Below are 22,350 nucleotides of genomic sequence, written 5' to 3'. Positions count from 1 at the left end.
TTATGTGACTTAAATACACCCAGGATATCAGACATATCCATGATACATTTCAAATCAACTTCTTCAAGGATGTAAAATGAAAATATTATGTCCATTCTCCTCACAAAATTTTAAGTGAAATATGCTTATGCGGATTTAATTTCTTACCCCACCACATTTTGTTGTTGTAAGAGTGTGTGGAGGAAGAGGAAGGTGAGTGCATACAGAAAACAAGTCAGGGTAATTTGAGCCAAGATACAGGAACCTAACTCTATACTAGATTATGGAAGCGCCCCTGCCAGGAGCTAGGGAGCACTTGAAACAACAGTTTCAAGCTACTGAATATGTGATTTTGGAGCAAGGGGATTGACTAGGAATTCTAATACATTGAAGTGCAGAACAATATTGCTATAGGCCATGAAAAGCGTTCTAGAAAGACGGGGGTCACAGAAAAAATGAATATTATGGCAAAATAAGCAATACATATTTTTTATATGATGTGATTTGATAGAACAAAATAAAAATTAGAATTGGAAAACTCTGAAATGGGGTCATTTAAATAAAAGGAAAACATCATTTTGGAAATGAAGACTAAACTAGAAATAAACAGGCATGAATAAGCATACAGATAAGTATGTAGCTCAGAAGAAAAAACTTAAAAAGTTATAATAAGAAGATTCCTTAAAGAAGAAGAAAAGAAGATCAAATCAATGGAGACAAATGCTAAAGTCTATAACTCAAAGAAGTCCCCACCCTCAAAAAAATAAATAAATAAAAGATTTAAAAGTACGTTTGGAAAAGCTTTTACCTGATATTTTTGACCCAGAAAAACCAACAAGATGAATTATAGTATAATTATCAGATTTTAAAAAAGAGAAAGAGGTGGGCTTCTCTGGTGGTGCAGTGGTTGAGAGTCCAACACAGGGGACGCGGGTTCGTGCCCCGGTCCGGGAAGTTCCCACATGCCGCAGAGCAGCTGGGCCCATGAGCCATGGCCACTGAACCTGCACATCCGGAGCCTGTGCTCCGCAACGGGAGGGGCCACAACAGTGAGAGACCCACGTACTGAAAAAAAAAAAAAAAAAAGAGGGAGAGAGAGAAAAATAAGAGGAAGCAAGGAAGAAGGAGGAAGAGGAGGAAACAGGGAGGAAGGGAAGGGGGCACAGGGAGGAAGATGAGGAGATAGAGAGATGTCTTTTTTTTTTTTTTTTTGCGGTATGCGGGCCTCTCACTGCTGTGGCCTCTCCCATTGCGGAGCACAGGCTCCAGACACGCAGGCTCAGCAGCCATGGCTCACGGGCCCAGCTGCTCCGCAGCATATGGGATCCTCCCGGACCAGGGCACGAACCCGTATCCCCTGCATCGCCAGGCGGACTCTCAACCACTGCGCCACCAGGGAGGCCCGAGAGATGTCTTTTAAATACCCAAGTAAAAAGATCAAATCACTCTTATGAGATGAAAAACAAAACAAAAGAAAAATAACCAGATTGGAATTGTTATCAGAATTTTAGATAGCAATGTGTTTTGCCAAAATAAATATATTTGGGATTGCAAGAAATGAAAATGTGAACCAAGGATTTTATGAAACTAAACTGCTTTTCAAGCGTATAAGCTATGGACAGTTTGGAAGAGGAATCTAGTAGAGTTTAGATCTCAGAGAAACAAAATGACTAGTCAGGCACTGACATAAAGACTCATTGTGAGCAGTAGATAAAGATTTGCATTTAGTACAAAAACTAAGCAAGGGTTTTAAAACAGAGTCACTATGTGTATAGCCCATATGCTCTGATAATGTAGATATAAAACATTTAAAAATGGAGTGAAATGACAAAAAATACATAATTTTTTTAATCATAGTGGTTGTAGTAGTATTGGTATTGTTAAATGAGCATACCGCACATGAAATGTAGAATTAAACCAGTGAATAATTATGTGAAATTCTATCATCTTCTCTATCCTTGGAAGCTAGACTCTTCATTGTGAATAGAGAGATACAGATGTATCTGGAGCAGAACATAAAAGTCTAGAATATCGTTTCAGAGCTCAAGGCAGGGAAACCATCAAAGTCTAACGTTGTATCAAAGATACCTAAAGTCAAGAGGCATGTTGAAAGTTTGGGAACAGATAGCATATCACTTTATTTCACAGATCTTCAGCTTGAGTTTAAGTAATCAAGAAGTAAAATGGAAGAATCAACGTAGGGCAGCCAACCTATAGTAACGGTCACAGTTGGTCAGCAAAGATACAAAATGCAAACATGAATGAAGAGTCACATGTTATAAAAGAGTTTTCTTGTTTTGTAATACAATTTAAACAACCTAGCCGATTTCCAATCCATATCCATATCTTCTTCTTGTAGGACCAAGAGTGATAAAAAAAAATTTAGTCATCAATATAGCAGAAACACCAGACCATCAGTACCAAGTGTAATACCAAGGGTGTCACATGGGCAGACTGGCTCAGAATCCACCTTGTAGATGTTTAGGAACACACCAAGCTAAAACTCATGCTCAGAAAGGACAGTTTGAGAAGGTAACTCATTAGTATCCAGTAAATATCTCATAATACAATTTTGTGGACACCTATCATGCTCTAGACACTATGGTAAGCATTTGAAATATATTACCTCTAATCCACCAATCACATAACAGAAATAGTCTCTCTCTCTTTTTTTCCACCATAAAATACTTTTCCACTCTAAGAATACCAAAGTACTTTTCTTTGAATAAAACCTTTTTTTATTTATTAAGACCTCATTAAGATTATCCAACTCATTTCCTGATATTTTTATTAAAATAACGTGTTGATCTTTCTTCAGAGTATTAAAATAACAATATATTGTCACCATGTTGTATTAAATAGATTTTAATGTGGTAAATAATACCATATAGCTATTAGTTCCATTTTGAATCAGTTAGGAATCTAAATTGCAAACTACATAAAACCATCTCTCTCTGATCACAGAAGAAATGTTTCTGAAAATGGATTTTAGTTCCCATAACTGCCAGAGTAACTAGAAAATTAAGTTTGAGGCTACACAGACAGGAAGATCACATCCAAATTTGCACTGTGAGTAGTCACCTGAGAACATAATTGCCAAGGTGGTAAGATGACAAATACTGTAACAGGTACGGCCAATTCTATATTTCTGGACACCGATGCTGCCACCAATGCCCAGGAAGCTACTTTCCGAGAGAGTGCCTCAGGTCATGTGTGTGACACTAGATTCCCACTTTAATGCTGGGGAATTCAATTAATATAATTAATTAAATTTAATTAATTCTGGCGTTTCCTTGGCACAGCTTGGCTCATGTGCCTGCATCTTTGCTGTGAGGGACGGAGGGAAAGTGAATCCCTCATTTTCCACTTCTCTAGCAGCTGACACACTCTGCCTTCTGCACAACTCACATGGCAGGGAAGACTCAAAATGTCAAAGAATGTTCAGATGCTTTCTCACCAAAAGGTGACAGATCACCACCACGTCCACATTTCCTACATTTTCAACGACATTGGTCTTCCTGATGCTGCTACATTTTTTTGTTTAATCACTTTACTGTGGATAGCTGTAACTAAACTGTTCTAAAAGTAATTTGTAAACTAATTCCTTGTTATTTCCATATATGTGTAGGAAGATAACTTTTTCACTAGATGAAGAAAATACAACTTCCTTTGTTTTAATTAGTAGAATACTTTCTCTCAGTTCAATTCTTTATGCTATGGGACCAAATATTTAACTGCAAAGGAATGCTAATTTCACAATATACCAGGAGCAGCAGAGAGCTGAGGGCTATTTCCCCTCAAAATTTCCAGGAGCTTAAATCTATGCATGCCGAAGGGTGCCCTTTTCTTTTCATATCTCACAAAGCAATTTCAAGCAGAAGCCACCACTGTGCTAATTAGATTATTTTGTATTTATAAGGAGTGGCAGGGGATGAGCTGTAGTTGCTTTAGATATGATGCACATCTTCAACTTAATTAAAGAAATAAAATGACTTCATATTTATGAAGCACCTTTGATCTAGAGAGATCAAAATAGTTTAAGGCTTTCATCTCCAGAACTTCTACAGAACTCTTTAAGTTAAGCAGGAGTAATTATGACTTTATTTATTTTACTGTTGAAGAGTATAAAATATAGAAAAGATAAGTATGAAAGTTTGACTTATCACAAATATCAATTCAGAGGTAGAGGAGGAGACAGAGGCAAGGTCCCCTCACTGTCACTGACCCTTTTCTAATCAAAATTTAATTTTGGAGAATGATTTTCCTCACTTTCACTAATAAAATAAAATCCAGAGACATGTCTTGAACTCATACAAGCTAACTGTTAGTAGCGTAATACCCATGCATTGCTGATATACAATTCTTGACTGAGTATAATTTAATGAACAGAAAAATATTAAGGTGAAAACCATTTCCTAGTATTACAGCAGATTTAAATCATGAAAAATATAGTAGCTGAGACTTGAAATCACCTTTTTTTCCAAATATAAGACCTAAAACCAGGTGTGTTTGTCCATTTCCTTCAGGCATTCCAACTTCACGGTGGTTGGCACTGAGGAAACAAACTCAAATGCCCCAGAGGAGTGGGAGGTTAAGTGATGCTTGAAACACCAACTAACAGAGCAGCCACAAACTGTGGCATGACAACCTGGGTTCTGTTTTCTTCTTTTTGTTTTTTAGTGTTAGGCAAATACACGGAGAAATAAAATATTTTCATGCATTCAAATGATATCATTTTTTAATCTCCAGGTTTGAATCCATCTTCATAAAGGCAGAGAGCTGCCTCCAAATGGTTAGATGGTTATTGGAGATGATCCCTGTGTTCACTTCTCTCCTCTGCGTTTCAGAAAGAACAGGTATTTTTCCTTTGTGTAATAAAAATAATATTTATATTTTCCCTTATACATAAAATGATTTCTAAAATTACTTAAAAGTTTTTCCACACAGGTATAAGGGAATACGTGTCCTCTAATCATTTTCTCATAGTTTCAATTGTGATGTATAATTTTAAGCAACTGACTAGCTTGCTTTACTCATTGACTTATTGTCCTTATTTGGATGAAAATTCTTCTCATGGAGCGTTTTTGACTGATGTGTATGGATATGACATAGAAATGATTACAGGCTAATTTAGATTCAAAGAGAAATATTAATTCTAGTACTTTTCAACTTTTCATAGAGGCATTTTTCATTTCATCCAACATTAGCTCCTTTTCCAGGCCATGACTCAGGTGCCATCTAATAGGAAAATAGCCAGCAGGTAGATGGAAAGAGGGAGAAGGGGTGGGGGGAAGTATGGGCAAATCATAAAATGGATAATTAACCCTTGGGTTAATCAAAAGTTGACAGCTGTGAATAAATGAGGGAAACTTCTTAAAATCAGAGACACTAAACAATTCAAGAATTCAATAAATAATTTAGGTTCCTTTTTTTGCATGATATTTCAAGAATAACTATTCAAGCACACTGCAGGCAGTGTTTGATGTTAGTAAAATATTCATATCTATTCAATTGTGACTTAATAATTGCACAGACTTTAATATTGTATTTAAGAAAGAAGCAATTCAACTTCTACACTTAAAAGACTCTAATTCTCCTACAGAGGCAGCATGTATTTCTGATTTTCCCAATTTGAAGGGAGTTTTTCCATTTATTTAAATTGTAATATTGGCATTCTGCCCCTCTAGAAAGTCAAGTGAAAATTCAGAAAGAAATGGAATTTACTCTGATCAGAATTGCACAGAAGTAGAAAATGAAAAAAAAAATAAAGAACGAATAAAAATGTGTCATGGTGTTCGTATATTTGAAATACTAACAGTAACCATTGTGTATTCTATTATATATATTTTGGATGCATAACACAGTGGTTTATAAAATTTTTTCAATGTGGGAAATTATTTTTACTTATTTCTTTACATCACTTAAGTTGAGGAAGTTAAGGTATAGTAACTTCTGACCTTCTTATATTTCCCTTCCACACTAACGTGAAGGAAAATCTGGAAGCAAGCATCCATGCCTTATTAGTTTGTTACAGAGAGGTCATATTATGCTCACAGATCACCCTGCTTCTCATGTGGGACTCAGGAGCATGCAAGAGAACAGCTGATACCATGATAAGAAGTGTATAATAATTTTTAATGTTATTTTATATTATTTTTATTGTATTCTTTCACATTTCTCAACTTCTCTTACATATTTAATGTATGCCTGGGCAGCACAGAATAGAGGGCCTTGCTGTCAGTAGTAATTCTCAGTAGTAGTTAAATGAAATATAAGAAATGTTATGAGACATGCTTATCAAAATGTTTTTTAAATCATTATTCTTCCACTATTGATGAATAGATCAAGGACTACTGTTATGAGTTGAGATGCTGGGTTCTTGATTTCACTGGCAGTTTCAAAATCCTAACAGGCATGGGGGGAAGCTGAGAAAGGAAGAACTCTCCTAATTTCTTCTTTGTGACCCTGGGTGGCAATAGCTGCCCAAGGTCCACACACCCCAACATGGGGCATCAGCAGCCATGGAGAAATGACAGGTTGATGTGGGTTAGGTAGAGCATCCATGCTGCCAGTGGTGTTGAGGCAGAAGTGACCAGAAAAAAGACATGGTAGTACCTGCTTTGACTTCAGCAGCCACTGGATGCTCAGGTGGGACACATGATAACTGCACATAGTTAACTAGAAAGACAGCAGAACAGAATGGACACTAATCACAGGAGATTCCTTTGTCCCCATGTGGCCAAGCATCAAGTGGTCTCGTGTAATAAGAATTAAAAGAGAGATTCTTCAAGTCTGAGCATTTAGACAAGTTACAGAGTGGAAGAGAATTTACCTGCGAAGCTTAACCTCTGTTCTCTTCAGTCCTGACTCTAACCCTCTCTGCTCCCCAGAATAAGTAACACTGCAGAGCAGCATATCACAGTGAATAAGTAATAGGCTCTGGAGTTTCCAGCTGAACACAGAAGATTAACCATGTGTATTTCTCTTTTCCTATCCACAAAATGACAATATAGAATTTAAGATATGAAACTACAAGTTCAAATAAAATAGAAGAGGCGATTTAAGTGGGTAGGAGATATTAACTATTTTTTGGGGATGGAAAGGAGACAGGCTGGTAAAATGATAAGCACAGCAGAAAAAAGAGGTAAACTGGAGTTTTAAAGAAAATACTAAATGAGAGTCATGAGTTACAAAAAGACAGGCATTGTAGGAGTTTGGGCTAAAGTGCTCCACCTACAGGCATGAGACTAGTAGTTTATTCTCTACAGAAATTGAACAGTATATTCTCCCCTTTCAGGCACATCAGAAATGGCAGATGGAAGGAGTTATGGAGTGGAAAATAGGAGATTAATTAAATTTTTCACACCCAACACTGGGAACCCCAGGTTTCTCCCTTCCAACTCACAGAATGTTTCTAGCCAAGTATAGGCTCCTGGGAGAAAATGGAAAATTATTCTTGAAAAGTGCCTTAAAAGCCCTCTGGATATTTGCAGTTAAAAATAGCTTTAAAAAGTAGCTGTGTAACTGAGCAATTTTTTACATCAAAATCCATCCATTCATCATCCCCAGCAATGCAGTTTCCACTGAGCTTTTTTTATTCTTAAATTGGAATTTAAGTATCACCAGACATTTGTGGAATGCTTCCCATAGTATAGACACTAATTTAAATAAAAAATGTAAATGGTAAAAAAGGTACAATTCAGTAAACAGGAGCTAAACACAAGTAAAAATTTTAACAATTAAATTTCCTGGAAAAAATATGTCACCTATAAAATAATGGGAAGCTGTAAAGAAGAGCAATCTGAGATCAGAAAACAACTATTAGAAATGAACAATATCATACCTAAAATGAAGAAAGCAATAAAATGATCAGAGGAGAAGATTAAGAAAAGTTCCTAAGTGTACAATCAAAATAAAAAGAAATGAAAAACAGCCTAGAAAATCAAATTTAAAAAAGAGCATCAGGGCTTCCCTGGTGGCGCAGTGGTTGAGAGTCCACCTGCCGATGCAGGGGACACGGGTTCGTGCCCTGGTCCGGGAAGATCCCACATGCCGCGGAGCAGCTGGGCCTGTGAGCGACGGCTGCTAAGCCTGCGCGTCTGGAGCCCATGCTCCGCAACGGGAGAGGCCACAACAGTGATAGGCCCGTGTACCTCAAAAATAATGATAATAATATTTTTTTATAAAAAAGAGCATCAGTCTAAGAATACCGCTGATGGAATAACAGAGGTTCTAGAAAGTGTTGGCAGAGAGAATAAAAGGAGAACTTTATCAGGGAAATACAAAAGAAGGGGCTTCAGCCAAGTTTACTCAGGAAAGGAGAAGCCATTCTTGATATTCCAAGTAGGAAGTTTTTGAATACAAAAAGTGAGAGACGCATACACCCTTGTAATGGCTGAAAATACAAAAGTATAGGAAACTGTGACTAGGAGGTGATACCTGGGAGCTCTCCAGGCACCCGATTCAAGTCTCAGAATCATCATGGGCACCAACCACTTCTGCTATCCACTGCCTCAAATACTGAGGCTGGAGATTTTCAAAAAATATCTGGCATCTGAGAGGCTCAAAGGAAGACAGTGCTCACAGACTCAACTGCAAAGTCAATGATTCTCAGAAGCTTTGCCTGGCAGCTACTGTAAATCAAGAATCTTGGGGAAGGTGGATCACTGCTATTGATTTTAGTGCTTGCAATCCTGCATCAAACGTTTGTCATTTGCCCAATGTGTGCATACAGCAGTCCTTGGAGTACCTCTTGTTGACAAATTCTCACAATTGTTTGGGAAGGGGATTTTGATAATTCTCTTTTCCCATGCAGAGGATACAGGAGGTGCTTATGATGATATTGCTTTGACTACAAAGAACCAAGCACAAAACTATCCGGAGCAGAGGAGCATCCTTTTCCAAACTGAAAGTGGCTGAGTATTTCCCCAGCACACAGGCGAGATAGAAGATACAACAAGCTTCCAAAGAGGAAGAAAGAAACCCCCAAAAATAAACAAGAGAGAGAATCTGAATGATAGTATAATTCTCAGAAGCAGCAATAGGCAAGTGAGGAAAGCATTTAAAATTCTGGCAAAAGGGCTTCCCTGGTGGCGCAGTGGTTGAGTGTACGCCTGCCGATGCAGGGGACACGGGTTCGTGCCCCGGTCCGAGGAGATCCCACGTGCCATGGAGCGGCTGGGCCCGTGAGCCATGGCCGCTGAGCCTGCGCGTCCGGAGCCTGTGCTTAGCAACGGAAGAGGCCACAACAGCGAGAGGCCCACATACCGCAAAAAAAAAAAAAAAAAAAAAAAAAAAAAGTGTATGGTGATGAAGAACATGATTAAGTTTGTTTTAATAAGCTAAAGAATCATTAAAAATCATCCACGGATCTATGATGAAATAATAAGAAAGATTAGAATATAAATTTTACTCTCAAAACCATAATAAAGAGTTAATTGATTCTTTTTCAAGAATATTTTATGATAAGCTAGATTTTCTCAATTTTATTCTAAGGTCTGAAATATAGATCAGAGTGTTTAGCAGCCCATGGTGATGCTGTTTTTTCCTTGCTTTTGATGTCCTGATGTTTGTTTATGTGGTGCTATGAGAAGCTGTAGGCAAAAAATAATATGAATTTAAATTGTTTTAAACTTTATTGATCTCTGAGTGAATTGCTTTATATCAAATTATATGTCTTATTTTCAAAAATCTTTTTGTCTTCCCTGTAAAATATTAGTCTGATTTTCTCTTTCCTGGAATCTATTTTGAATTTAATTTGAATGCAAATCAGTTGGTTTTCTAAGTTTTAATGCAAATTTAAGTCCTGGGTCTCAACCGCCCTCCTTCTCAGTCTTCCTTTATCTATCTTCCTTGGTCTGAATCCTCCTGTGTTGGATTCCTAACTATTCATGTTGACACCTGACCCTGCTCCTTCCACCTTCTACTTTTCCAAATATTTTCTAAATATCTGCACAAGGGCTCCCCACAGCATCCAAACTCATCATAAACTAAATCAGACTTCTTGTGTGGAATGTAAAACAAGGGGTGTCTGCCAAATCCATTTCACTGCCTATTTTTGCATGAGCTAAACCTGTTTTTTTCATTTTCACATGGTTGAGAAAAGGATTAAAAGAAAAAAAATAGTGTTTCATGGTGCTTTCGAGAAAATTATATACAATTCATATGTTAGTGTCTGTACATAAAAGGTTTATTGGAAAATATATAGTCTGATGTGTTTAATTATTGCCTTTGGCTGATCTAGTGCTACTAAGATAAAGACTTTATATCCAGCAAAGCCTAAATATGTGCTATCTAGTCTTTTACAGAAGATATTTGGTCACCCCTGATGTAGAATACAAGGTACATAAGGGCAAGGATTTCTCTGCCTTATTCATCACTGTATTCCCCATACAGTAGACAGAGGACAACAGAGTACAATCGACAGAGGACATTATACTTGTGTGCTCTCAAGAATACTGATTCAAAGAAAAAAATAGGTACAAAGAATATTATTTTCTGTCTAATTTCTCTACATTATTAATTTAACAATCTAATCTACTATTCTCCTACCTATTATTAAATCTATTTTTTAAACTTCAATTCTTGCACAGGTGTTGTTAGTTTTATTTCTACATTCTGTGTCACAGTTTTCCCTTCAACTGTCCATTTCCACCACCCTTGTTTTAGCCAGGCCAGCATTGCAACACATCTCTAATGGCCTCACCAAACACCACTGCATACATTTGCTACCACCGTCAAGCCACCCTTCATAATGTTGTTCTCTAATATTCTGTTGCTAACTACTACACAATTTACTGCACTCAAAAAGCATAAGATGGAAGAGAAAAGGAATAAGTAGCAATTGCGGGAAGGAAGGAGGTGGAGATAGAGATCTGCTATTCCTGTATCCCTTACTGAGTACTGGTCATTTTCTCTGGCTCTCACAAAGATGCTACATGAGACAGGTAGAAAAGAAAACTGTTGATAAGAAAAATTGTCATTTGCTAAATATTGCATACCATATAAACAAACATGTTCACAATTCATACTCACTCCAAAGCCTTTATTTATTTTTACTTTAAAAACAGACAGAACCTAATGAGAAGACACCACTTATATTTGAAATACGCTAATTATTGGAAGAATCACAGACAGTGAGGGGCAGGGCAATTACTTCCAGGTTTCACAGAGTCAGCAGCAAAAATTCAGGGGGACAATGAAACATGACCTCTAGGAGGGATGGAATGGAATGTGCTTTGCATACTCTGACGACATTCAAATCAAAGGTCACAGACACTGCCAGCAAAGGGCATCATTGTATATTCAAGGACAAGAGAGAGAAAGAAAAACATGTTTACACAGCCATAGGAAAGCCTGTGAGAAATATACAACATAACATATTATCGCAGATAAACAAGAATGCCCAATTAACAGAAAGAGCAAATGGAAACTTTTCAATAATCATAACAATTCACCTCTGGTGTTTTTCTGTGTTCCATCTAATCACATGCTGTTCAAGTTTCAATAAATATGATTAGAGGCTATTAAATTACAGTTTATTTGCTCATTTGGCCAACTTTCCTAATATCCTTATACACCTTTTAATATCCATAAAATGCTGGTGTTTAAATAACTGTTTTATAAGACAGCCTCAAGTACTTCCTTCAGTAATTTTATGGGTTTTGAAATACTGATGTTAATAACTGTTTTGTATGGTAAAGAAAACAATTGTTATGTATATAGTAAACCTAGAATTCTGTGTGTTTGTGAAAGAAATTGGATTGTGATATATATGGGTGTGTATATATTTACTAAACATATATTTTATTTTATCAGCTATATGCAAAATAGTATGGTAAAATCTGTAGATGTAACCATTCTATCAAATTGCTTCATAATTTTTCTTGTCAAATAAATGGCATAATGCTATGAATGAGCAGCATTATAAGTTAATTTGGTCTAGACTGCAATTTGGTAGGCTGTAGTTTTACATAAGAAAATTTAATAAATGCCTGAAACAAAATTATTTTATTGCTATAACATGAGCAACTTTCTTTCTCCTATTTTTATTTGTTTCCCAAAGCTAAGAAGTAATAGGTAGGAGTACAAATACACAAATTTTCCCCTCAATATCTTGGAGGGTAAGCATTTGGCTAACATATAAGATGTTTCATCTAGTCTTTTGCAATTAGAGTAGAATCACTTGCCTCAGTTCAAGTCTAGCCTGATTCTGTGAGGTTGGAAAGTGATCAATTATGTCTTTGTGAAATGGTATTTGAAATAAACTCTGAAATTGATATACTAACTATTTCTGCACATAGAGGAACAAGTGATTTTAAAGTCAGTTCTATGTGCACATTATATGACTTGACTAGGAAAGATATAGAAAGTAAGATATCAACAATTATCAAATATTAACAAACAAAATTATGTATAACATTTTGATTAATGTGCAATAGTAATGTCTTTTATATACTGTGTGATCTCACTTATATGTAAAATCTGAAAAAGTTGAACTCATTAAATCAGAGAGTAAGTAGAATGGTGGTCACCAGGGGTTGGAGGGGGTGGGAGAAATGGGGAGATGTTGGTCAAATGTACAAGCTTTCAGTTTTAAGATGACTAAGATCTGGGGATGTAATGTCCAAGGTTGTAATCAGAGTTAATACTGTACTCTAAATGTGAAATTTGCTAAGGGAGTAGATCTTAACTGTTCTCATCAGACACACATCAGACATAAATCACTATGTGAGGTGATGGATGTGTTAATTAACTTGATTATGGTAATCATTTTACAAGATATATGTATATTAAATAATCACATTGTATATCTTAAAAATCACATTGTACAGCTTAGATATACAAAATTTTGTCAATTATACCTTAATAAAGTTGGGACAAAATAAAAATAAAACGGAGTAATACCCTCCCAAAAATAATTTTTTTCAACTATGTTTTAAGAATCATTTAGGGAATACTACTCAGGCATAAAAAAGAATGAAATTATACCACTTGCAGCAACATGGATGCAAGCAGAGATTATCATACTAAGTGAAGTAAGTCAGAAAGAGAAAGACAAATATCATATGATATCACTAAAATATGACACAATTGAACTTTTATGAAACAGACTCACAGACATAGAGAATAGACTTGTGGTTGCCAAGGGGGGTGGCGGGTGGGAGAGGGCTGGACTGGGAGTTTGGGGTTAGCAGATACAAACTATTGTATAGAGAATGGTTAAACATTAAGGTCTTACTGTATAGCACAGGGAACTATATTCAGTAGCCTGTGATAAAACATAATGGAAAAAATATATAAAAAGAACAATGTGTATGTATGTATAACTGAATCAATTTCCTGGACAGCAGAGATTAACATAACATTGTAAATCAACTATATTTCAATAAAAAATTTAAAAATAAAAATCATTTAGCATAATAACTGAAAAGCATATCAAAAATCATAAGTGTAGGGCTTCCCTGGTGGAGCAGTGGTTGAGAGTCCGCCTGCCGAGGCAGGGGACACGGGTTCGTGCCCCGGTACAGGAAGATCCCACATGCCGCAGAGCAGCTAGGCCCGTGAGCCGTGGCCACTGAGCCTGCGCGTCCGGAGCCTGTGCTCCACAATGGGAGAGGCCACAGCAGTGAGAGGCCCGCGTACCGCAAAAAAAAAGAAAAAAAAAGAAAAAAAATCATAAATGTACTAATGAATTATCTTTACTACTCCCATCTAAATTTTTCCCCTAACCTCTTAACCCATAAGTGATAAGCATTTTCACATCACGCTATAAATGATGTTTGTCAAATTTTCACCTCTCAGAAGTAAATGTTTTCAAATAAAAAATTTCTTGACGTGTTTCATTAAGACTGTTTATTAAATATTCTACTTTTTGTGTCTGTGCTAGACATTTGCAGTCTAGTTTAAGAGGCAAATGTATAATTAAAAACATACAAATACAGTGTTCTAGGTATTACAATAAATCCAGTGTTGTGAAAGCACAATGACACACACCAGAGTCAATTAAACGTTGTTGTTTGTTGTGTGTGTTTTTTCAATTTTCTAAACTATCCTGAAAAATATAATGCTGTTTCAAGCTAGACAGTTCAGGTCAGCATTCTCACCTGGAAGGCTACCTGAGCAGGAGGTGTGTGTAAGGATAACTGATAAGATTTTTATTCTACATACAACTGACTTGTTCACAAATCCTAATCCTTTTCACCCTCACACACTCCAGGGGTGTGAAGTTTGCCTAAATTGTCTTATGTGTTTTTAAATAAGATGGCCCTTGGCTGAGCACAATTACCTTGTACTAGAAATAAAGAATGAAATGTCTTGGACTTGAAGGATAGAAAATTATTTGCTGTTGATGCTCTAAGGCATAAAGCTAATAGTATCCATTCATTTTTCCTTTCATTTAATATACCATGTGCTCAAAACTCTGCCTTAGCCTCACGTTGTGCTGTTTTACATTGCAATTACCTAGAAGGGAAAATCTCATTATTTGTCCACATCTTTTTTTTTTTTTTTTTTTTTTTTTTGCCGTACTCGGGCCTCTCACTGCTGTGGCCTCTCCTGTTACGAAGCACAGGCTCTGGACGCGCAGGCCCAATGGCCATGGTTCACAGGCCCAGCCGCTCCGTGGCATGTGGGATCCTCCTGGACTGGGGCACAAACCTGTGTCCCCTGCATTGGCAGGCAGACTCTCAACTACTGCGCCACCAGGGAAGCCCTGTAGATTTTTTGATGATGGCCATTCTTACTGGCATGTGGTGATACCTCATTGTAGTTTTGATTTTCATTTCTCTAATAATTAACAATGTTGAGCATCTTTTCATGTGGCTTTTGGCCATCTGTGTGTCTTCTTTGGAGGAATGTCTGTTTAGATCTTCTGCCTATTTTTTGTTTGGGTTGTTTGTTTTTTTTGATATTGATCTGTATGAGCTGTTTATATATTTTGGAGATTAATTGCTTATTTGTTGCATCATTTGTGAATATTTTCTCCCATTCTGTTGGTTGTCTTTTTGTTTTGTTTATTGTTTCCTTTGTTGTTCAAAAGCCTTTAAATTTAATTAGGTCCCCTTTGTTTATTTTTGTTTTTATTTCCATTATTCTAAGAGATGGATCCAAAAAAGTATTGCCATGATTTATGTCAAAGACTGTTACGTCTATGTTTTCCTCTAGGAGTTTTATATTACCCAGTCTTACACTTAGGTCTTTCATCCGTTTTGAGTTTATTTTTGTATATGGTATTAGAGAATGTTCTAATTTCATTCTTTAACATGTAGCTGTCCAATTTTGCTAACACCACTTATTGAAGAGACTCTCTTTTCTCTATTGTATATTCTTCCCTCCTTTGCCATAGATTAATTAACTATTAGTTTGTGGGCTTATTTCTGGGCTTTCTATTCTGATCCATTCATCTATATGTCTGTTTTTGTGCTAGTACCATAATGTTTTGCTTACTGTAGCTTTGTAATATAGTCTGAAGTCAGGGAACCTGATTCCTCCAGCTCCATTTTTCTTTCTCAAGATTGCTTTGACTATTCGAGATCTTTTGTTTCCATGCAAATTAAAAAAAATTTTTTGATCTAGTTCTATAAAGAATGACATGGCCAATTTGATAGGGATTGCATTGAATCTGTAGGTTTCCTTGGGTAGTCTGGTCTTTTTAACAATATTGATTCTTCCAATCCAAGAACACAGTACGTCTTTTCATCTGTTTGTGTTCAATTTCTTTCATCAGTGTCTTATATTTTTTGGACTACAAGTCTTTGGCCTCCTTAAGTAGATTTATTCCTAGGTATTTTATTATTTTGGATGTGATGGTAAATGGAGTTGTTTCCTTAATTTCTCTTGCTGATATTTTGTTATTAGTGTATAGAAATGCAAGAGATTTCTGTGTATTAATTTTGTATCCTGCAACTTTTCCAAATTCATTGATGAGCTCTAGTAGTTTTCTGTTAGCATCTTTAGGATTTTCTTTGTATAGTATCATGTCATTTGCAAACAGTGACAAAATACTAGCAAACCAAATCCAAAAGTACTTTAAGAGGATAATACACCATGATCAAGTGGGATTTATCCCAGGGATGCAAAGGTTTTTCAAAATCTGCAAATCAATCAGTATGATACACCACATTAACAAACTGAAGAATAAAAACGAAATGATCATCTTTATGGATGCAGAAAAAAGATTTTGATAACATTCAACATCCATTTATGATAAAACCTCTCCAGAAAGTGAGATAGAGGGAATATATCTCAACATAATAGATGTCATATATGACAAACCCATAGCTAACATCATACTTAATGGTGAAAAACTGAAAGCATTTCCTCTGAGATCAGGAACAAGACAAGGATGCCCACTCTTGCCACTTTTCTTCAACATAGTTTTGGAAGTCCTAGCCATGGCTATCAGAGAAGAAAAAGAAATAAAAGGAATCCAAATTGGAAAAGAAGTAGTAAAACTGTCACTGTTCATCATCATTCCTTTTAAGAACATGCAGTCATTCCTATTAAATGTTAGAGTATAAAGATAACTTCCTCTACAAAGAGCTTACAAATCATTATTTAATATATTCAGTACAAATCAGTTTCACAATATAATTTGTTAAATAAAAAAAAGAATATTTAGGGGATAAATTTTAATGAGTGAAAGAGACATGTTTGATACTGAAAGAATAAAACATACAAAGATTAATTAATAAAAACATATCCAACAGGATTTGAACAAAGCTAAATAGATTGTTAAGTGTTTAACAAAAAACGAAAATTAAATTATTTTATTCTTGTGAGAGAATCCTTGTGAATAAAGGGGAAGACTTTGCATATTAGGCTAAACAATGATACATATAAAAGCTATTGAACTCAAGCTATTTCCCATTTGGCCCTTTGATCTATTTGAAGGAAAATATAGCCATCACCTTTGCCACATGCTCTTAAATACCATGGCATAGCAAAAGGAAACACTCTAAGAGTCCTCCAACTACCCATGGCTACTGTCATCAGTCACTGACTTGGCTTGCAGCTACTAACCATGCCTACGAAGTAGAATGAAGTACATAATGAAATATTGTTTACTTACAGTATGAATCAAGTACATATAAATTGTGATGGGCTGAGAATAAGATAACTTTGGTTTTAGTATACTGCATGGTAGGTAATAGGACAAGTTTAAAATTCAATGGTTTTAGTATACTGCATGGTAGGTGATAGGACAAGTTTAAAATTCAATGGTTTTATTATACTGCATGGTAGGTAATAGGACAAGTTTAAAATTCAAAAGACCTGGCTTTGAATCTAGATTCTACCCCTTAGTAGTTTTGTGAGCTTATACCATGTTCCTTAAGAAGCTTTCAAAAACTTGTGTTTCTTTAACTATAAATTGGGGATAAAAATACCTTACAGTGTGGTGGCAAAAACAAAATACGATGAAGTGATGGGTTAAGCATAGGCCTGGCATACATTAAATGATGGCTAAGTGCTAGCCATGTGATAGATGGGGCTCATCTTCCTGTGAGCTGTAACTCTGAGTACTTAACAATACATCCATTATTACCCTCTACACATGGTAGAAAACCTGGAACACGGGTTTTAAGTTTTGCTCCAAATCTACACGGACATGGTCCTACTAATGTTAACAAGTAGTAGATAAAGAAGCATATCTGCTAAATTTTCCAATGACTGTCATCTTCATATTAGACGTGAAATCCTACAACACCTTCCTTCTTCTCAACAGCCCTGTGAGGAAGGAGCATGGTATTGTACCCATTTACCAATGAGGAAATGGAAGCAGGATGTTAAGTGGTTTGCTGAATCTCACACACTGAAAAATGGTTGAGTTAAGACATGAAATCAATTCCTGTGACTATACAGCGTTTGCTCTTTCATGAATATCAGGTTATCTTCCATGCATGAAAATACTGTTTTAGTTACTATCTTTTACTGTAAGAAAATTATCTGGATCTTATTTTACAAGATTTCCTAGAAATGTCTCAGGAGTTAAAAAATATATCTCCAAAGGCCTTTTAGTTTCCTTGTTCCCCATTTCTGCCTGGATGGCAAAATGTTTTCTAAATGAGCCAATTGTCTGCAGTAGCTAAATAGGGCAGCAGCCATTCCAATATAGACAGAGCAATGCACACTCTGTCTCCATCCTACAAGAGCAAACTTGCATGGGCTATGAAGTGGTAAATGTTGCAGTAAAATGAAAAAGAAAGTGATGACAAAAAAAAGTGTCAAAATTTCTCAGCAAAACATTATTTTCAGAAGAACAGTTTCAGGGGTATAGGAATATTTTATCAACTAAGTTGAATATGTTTCATCTAAGTGAAATATTTAGATTCTAATATTAAGAAGCTATTATGTCAATCATATCCAAAAGGGTACCATATGAATGAATAGTGGGAAAAGTTGTAAGTGTAAAAAGAAATGACAAGAGAAGTATATAGTCAAGGAACATTTGTGAAACAAATGTAATTGAAATTATCATAAGTAAAATAATACACTTTTAATTTGATTCAATGAAAAGACAACTACAATTAAACCTTAGTATTGTGTTTGGTAGAGATATTATCTAAACAAGAGAGGAAAAATATATACTTATGTAAAAGTGCAAATCATTAATAATTTAAAATACCAGTGTGCTATTGAAGCTATTTGGAAGAGTTTTAATGGAATTCAAAATGACAGTTCTTATTGATATAACTCAAATTGTCCAATTAGCTCCAACACTTTTGCCAACTCAAGGGTCCAAGTTACTATTGTCTTTGGCAGGGATAACATAACAGCCTTCTAATTAGTCTCCAGTCATTCAGCTTTCTCCTCCTGCAATCTATACTGCAGTCATCTTTTCAAAATGCAAATACAATCACATCAATTCTTCCTAAAACCTTGCATTGGTTTCCAATTTCTCTTTGGGAAAGAGACAAAAATAAATCCTCAATGTGGTCTATCAGGCTCTGCTGCCTACCTGCTTCTATTTCCCTATTCTCATACCAAACACAACCTATCTATGCACCAGCTAGACATGACTTCTTCAGATATGTAAAATCTCATGTTCCCTCCCATCCCAGGATTTTTTGTGTAATTGTTGCCCTTTGTTTGGTATACTGTTACTGTTATACTTGGTCATGTAACAGTATATATTTATACATACTTTAAAATTCTCCATTTTCAGATCTCACTAGAAACATAATCTCACGGATGCTTTTGTTATTCTTCCAGGTTAATCCTTTCCCCCTTGTTGTTGCTGTTGTCACATGCTCTTATTGATTTATGTCCCTCTGTTGAGTATGTATGTATCTCAGTTTCTAACTATACATTCATTTGTATTCATTTGATTAATGTCTGTCTCCTGTCCCCATATTAAATTTAAATATTCCTAAGATCTTAAAATCTATGACTGTTTATTTTTTGTTCACCATTATACCTTCATCTCTAGTCATAGTTCTGAACACATCATGGGCATTCAGTAGATATTTATATAACAACTGACAGAAAGCTTTAACAAAAAAATGATATAAAATATATACAAAGATAATTCTTATGTCCCTTCCTCCTTCTGGTTATACAGGTGCAATGAGCGCTCTCCCTTCTGGACTTCCTGACTCCATTTTAAACAAGGTTTTCATATATATATATATATATATATATATATATATATATATATATATACACACACACACACACACACACACACACACACATATATGTGCATACACACACACACACACACTCAAACAGGCCTGACCCATTTATCCTGGGAAAGCTGTCTCCTTCAGCTGTTCTCTACTTCAGTTCCTGGTCAATGTTATTTAGAGGTCTTCAGCACTTGTGTAGGACTGATGTGAAGTGGAAACTTCTTTAGCTGTGAGAGGTGTACCTATGACTGGAGACTGAAATTGGGCGGCCATCTGGGTCTCTTCCAAAGATATTTAAGGGCAGTCTTTGTTCTTGCTCATTACAAATCAGAAGTGTGGGAGAAAATTGGAGACATTTGGTTTTGGAGATTTGTACTCAGATATTTGATAAAACTAGAAGAGTTTAGGATCAAATCCAGCTTATAGGTGTAAAACAAAACCTTAAAGACAATTAACAGTTCAAGAATCTATATCTATAAAGATGAAAACATAATTTCTCTCTCCATAATTATCCCCCTTTTTATCAAAGATAATCATATTAAAACTAATTTGTTTAAATTAAATTTGACCTGATTGTTTGTATAAATGCAACAAGGATAGTGATTGACCATTTAAGCACTTTTTTACATTACTTTTCTGGAACATTGTAAACAAGGTACTAGGTTGATTTTTCCAAGCAGTTCCTAAAATTTTCTCATCATATGAGTCTATGTATATCTCTGTTAAATATGATGTTCCAGTTAAAGCTTTGGTAATGTAGCCAGTACTTCCAATTGTATTCTGTTATAAGGAGAACAGATTTTCATTGAACTCATGCAAATAACTATTTTATCATAAAAAGAATACTTAAGAGTTTCTGAATTCTGGGCAGATCAGGTAGGGAGAAAAATATTTGTTTACAGAAGTGTAATTTATCAAATTGCTGCACATAATAAATGCTTAAAAGAAAAGATTTCCTTAAATTTGGAAAAGTAAAACATGTGCATAAGAAGGCATAAAATTATAATCACCCTTATTAGTTCTTTGAGTCTCCTGTAGTTAATTCTTTTTGATATTGAGTTTGTGTTGGTAGCTTTTTGTTTCATTAAAGTTTTAGACATTTTTACCCAGTTCAGAGTTATGATCTTAAAGTTATCAGAAACCTGTATTCTGGAGTATTTGTCAAGGTATTTTCTATGAATCTCCTTAAAGCTAAAATTTTGTAGGAACATTTTGCAAAGCATCAGAATAAAACAATAACTGAGTAACAAAAGACAAAAATACTAATGGTTAAATATCAAAGTTCACTATAGTGCAATTAACAAGGAAATTTGGTTATTTATGTGATATACAATATTTTAAGATAACACCTGGGATTATGAATGATAATATTTTATCAGGACATGCCAGATTTATAGGAATGTCATATAATTTCTGAAACATTTATAACATATACCTGTACAGATGCCAACATAAACAAGGCTTAGTATTAATTACTTGACAATGCTTCCATGTAATTTAACATATCCAATAAGCATATTTAGTGTAACATCTCTCTTTTTATATGGAGAGAGAACAAATCTTTTGAGATGTTACAGGGAACTTCTGGAAAACCCCCAAATTATTTTGAGGTCAAAAGTCTTCATTTAGAATTTTATTTTGTCTTTTTATGGTGGGGAAGTTTATCAAAAATATCAAAAGGTTTCAAAATACTTGGTCAGATAGGATGATAGGTCACTGTAAAGCAATACTTAGTTATCTAGATAGCCAAAGTAACAAAGACTTCACAGGCAAATGTAAAATATAGAAGGTTACATAGTTCTGAGCAAAACTTAGCTCATTTAATGTCTAAAGGACTAGTTTTTTTTTAAGTAATCAAAGACTGTGTAGACAATTAAAAGCACAGTTGATAAAACATAAAATCTTTGCTTTCAAGCAGATTACTTTAAAAATGTAAGGAAAAACTTTTCATATTCTCATATTGAGAGCAGACCAATAGTTTAAACAAACTTTGTCTTTTTAGCTGATGATAGAAAATTAAGTTCCAGTTTTACATAAGTATACTATTGATATTAAAGCTTAATTTTAAAAGCTTATAAAAAATTTATTCAATCTTACCCAGCTTGATCACACATAAGTCTTTCCAAAGATTCCTTTTCCACAAACCTTCTACAACTTTCTATATCCATTTAGGTTTTGTCCTCTATCTTTTTCTTTTCTTATTCTGGAACAAGAATTTTATTTTAAGACAAAATTATTTTCTTTTTTTTCCTCCCTTACCAAAAATGCATGTCCATTCTTCATACCTGAAAATACATGATGTACTTTGCATATACACCCTTTTTTTTTTATTCTTACTATTTCTAGTAGTTATGGGGGGGAAGCACAGCTATTTATAAATCAGGTTTGTATTTTTTAAATTTGTCTTTTTTTCTCTGTCAATTTCAAAGTTATTAGTTTAAATTTTAGTTTCTCAATTTCAAAAGCTTACAAACTTATCTAGAAAAGCAATGATTCAAGGCAGTTGTTCCAGAATAATTACAGATTTACTCTTAGAGAGTAGCATAATTGCCTATGCATTACATTAAATGCATATAAACTCCTACAAAATGTAGTTAAAATATCATACACTTCTTGGAAATTACAGTATGAGATTCAATCATGTCTGTAGGCTTGTCCTGACATGGCTCTGCTAGACTGGGAATGATAGAAAAAGAAGAGTTAGTAGGATACCCACATTACTGCTAAGAAGTTTGTTATAATT

The sequence above is a fragment of the Mesoplodon mirus genome, assembly GCF_964341445.2.
Source record: "Mesoplodon mirus genome assembly, chromosome: 2".
NCBI lineage: Eukaryota > Metazoa > Chordata > Mammalia > Artiodactyla > Ziphiidae > Mesoplodon > Mesoplodon mirus.
This window is presented reverse-complemented; position numbering follows the sequence as displayed.